This window comes from Schistocerca americana, chromosome 6 (assembly GCF_021461395.2).
Source record: "Schistocerca americana isolate TAMUIC-IGC-003095 chromosome 6, iqSchAmer2.1, whole genome shotgun sequence".
NCBI lineage: Eukaryota > Metazoa > Arthropoda > Insecta > Orthoptera > Acrididae > Schistocerca > Schistocerca americana.
Window position 1 is genome coordinate 70,134,822 of NC_060124.1, and position 3,346 is coordinate 70,138,167.

General features: G+C 44.0%; 1 non-coding gene across 1 annotated transcript; it reads left to right on the forward strand.

Annotated features, from left to right (window-relative positions):
• The first annotated feature begins 3,058 nt into the window (after positions 1–3,058).
• On the forward strand, positions 3,059–3,131 carry Trnaa-agc. The gene has a single exon. It is a non-coding gene; the product is annotated as a tRNA-Ala (tRNA).
• The last annotated feature ends 215 nt before the right edge of the window (positions 3,132–3,346 follow it).

Here is a 3,346-nt window from a genome sequence, read left to right on the forward strand (position 1 = left end):
CGTTAGCCTCACCGGTCAGCGTTACTTCGATACTGTATTCCTTTCACATGTACATCATTTGTATGGATGACAGTATGCGGTCGCATCGAATGTCACTGTTGGAGGAGCTCTTGGTACGAGACGAAATTCGGCGAATTGACTGTCCTGCCCGTTCTCCCGACTTAAATTTCATCGATCACCTCTGTGATGGTTTGGAAAGACGTATTCGAGAATTTCCATATATACCAACGACTATCAGGCATTCGCCAACCAAACTGTGGGAGGAATGGAGATCCAAAGCACAAGAAGTCCTTATGATCCAACTGACTTCATGGGAACATGTTAGTGAGCACGCATTGCCGTCCATGGTGCTCATACACACCCTACATCTACACCTACATCCATACCCCGCAAGCTGCTGAACACTCTTTCCTCTTCCACTCGCAAACAGAGCGAGGGAAAAACGACCATCTATAAGCTTCCGTGCGAGCCCTAATTTCCTCATCTTCATGGTCCTTATGCGAAATGTACGTTGGCGGCAGCAGAATCAATCAGCGGTCGGCCTCAAGTACCGCTTCTCTAAATTTCCGAAATAGTGCCTGGCGAAAAGAGCGTCGTCATCCCTCCAGGGTTTCCCATTTCAGTTCACGAATCATCCTCGTAAAATTTGCGTGCTGATCGAACCTACCGGTAGCTAATCGAGCAGCCCGCAGCTGAATTGCTTTTATATCTTTCTTTAACCGGACCTAATGGTGGTCCCAAACACTTGAGCAGCACTCAAGAATGGGTCGCACTGGAGTTCTACATGCCGTCTCCCTTGCAAATGAGCTAAACTTTCCCACAATTCTCCCAATAACAAGAAAGCATTCGCCTTCCCTACTACTAACCTGACGTGCACATTCCGCATATATCGCTTTGTAGCGTTACACCTATATGTTTAACCGGCCTGACTGTGCGGATGTGATTTTGATAATGAGTAGATACAGTGTGATAGATGTAAAGAATTGTTGCACGGTAACTGTGCAGATTATGGAGGTTAGGGCCGGTGTCTCTGTGACCACAGGGGACGAATTTCACACGGACTCTTGCCTGAGTGAATGAGTATCCTTAACCGCCTATGTGGGCAAATTGGGAAAGACCTTTTATTCTATTGTATTAGCGGTCTTGCCGCGCCTGTCTTTCAGAAAAATGCATTTTACTGCAATGATTGATAAATAGGAACTTAAATGAGAGATTTCTGTACAAACAATTAAAACACAGTAAAAGATTAAGTAGAAATCCGCATTTATTCCTTAACTGCGTACTCTTACTTGAAACTCCTTTATAATGCGACAGAGGTTTTACATGTAAAATGGTCACCGTCACTTGCCTTGTTTACCAAGTGATCCAGAAATAATTACATAGTAAGACTAAACTGTAGCTGCGTCATACAGTTCGTATAGAAGACAATCGTAGTTTAACAGGTACAGCATTCGAAATACGAAGTGGTCTCTATAATTACAAAATGAGCGGAAAGTGAAGTGCGGACAGTGTGTGCAGAGCATGTGCGTGCAGGAATGTGCCCGAGGAGGTTGACGTGAGACACGCAGCTGCGTGACGTCACGGCAAAGTTGTTTCTGTGTTAGCGATCCCAGCTTACCGTGCGGTGCGCCTGCCGCACTGTGAGTAGGCAGCACGCCGCGCGTGGCCGTCCGTTGGGTGGCCTATCGACTGCACTGCCGACTGACGACGCCGGCTGCGCGAGCCAGGCCTTGCACCCCTCTTCCCTCCTCCTCCTCCTCCTCCTCCTCCCCCCCCTCACCGCCCCTCATACACATACAGAACCACCACACATACACAGCGGGCGGCTGTCTGCTACGCACGCTCACAGCTGCTCGCAGGAACGGCCACGCTGCCTAAGCACTTTCCAAGACCCCGTGTTGTAAGTTGCCGTCTCCCAACCTCTCTCGTGCTACATTTCAAACATTTTATCAGACGAAAACTCTTATTTATTTCTACAAAATTATTAAATTATATTAATGCCTTCAGGCTCTCTTACATTGCACTACAATTTTATACCTCTCTTACATCGGATTACGATTTTACAATGTAGTACTATTTGATAATACGGTTGCTTCAGCAGTGACAGTAATTTTAATATGATAAACAATAATAAATTGATAAATTAAAAATTAATTTCAGGTATCTAATGACAATTGAATAACAGTACTGACTAAGGTAATCCTAGCAATACTACTGCTATGGCAGCTAATAAACATAACAATAACGCGTAGCAAGTTTGAGGAGGAAAAATTTAGGTACACAGCACTACCTTAGGCAGTGGCCGTCAAACAACAGCCCGGGGGGCCACATGTTGCTCTAAAATACTGTATTCGTGCAGCTCTCAGTTCTCATACGTATTTTATAATAATATACTTCAAGCAATTAATGTGAAGAGCTTCTCGAGAGTGTAATTTCCCTGTTCACTAACAAATAAAAATACATACAGAGACAGTAATATTTGAAGGTGTTCTTAATTTTAAATTGACATTGGTGTATTTGGCCGTGAGGTAAATAAAGTTGGCCGCTTACCTCATGGGCAGAGCGGTAAAGAGCGTGGCCACAGTGGCGTTAGATGATGCAAGACGGGATATGTTTTACTGTTTGTTTCCCAGTACCGATAACTCACGGGCGAACGCTACTCGTACCGATCATATGATATTGTGTACATGTTTTCACGGAAGAAACATATATTCGTAAAAGCGAATTACAGAAATGGTCAACAAATGCGGTACATATTTGTGGCAAGGAATATGAAATCGATTTGAGGCTGATGTTGTACACCGCAATTTGTAGAAAATAAATGATACTCGAAACATTTACTGAACTTTTGTGATCGTGATTCATATTGCAAAATCCATATAATATAAACACAAATAATATTATAATTAAATGTTTTCCATTACGTCCAATGCTGGGGTGGTTGCGAATATCGGAGAGCCCTGGCAGTAGTGACAATATGTAAGGGAAAAATGAATTGAAGTTTGTGTTGGGGAGAGCACTCAGCTTAGGTAGTTCGTGCAACAATGTTGGCCATCGTACTGCGGTGGTGTAATGGTTAGCATTTCTGCCTAGCAAGCAAGAAGACCCGGGTTCGAGTCCCGGTCGCAGCACAAAGTTTAATTCATTTCGTCTGCTTCGATCATTATCGTACAAATAATATCCTTGATCAATTAATCATCCGCTTGCACAGGAAACACAACACTTAGCCAGGCAACTACCGTGACAGGACTTTGGTGTCGCTGATGGTAGCAGCAATCTGAAACAGAGACAGTCGACATGAAATTTTCCGAATGGTGCCGACTTTTAGCGATCAGTGCTTGGGGAT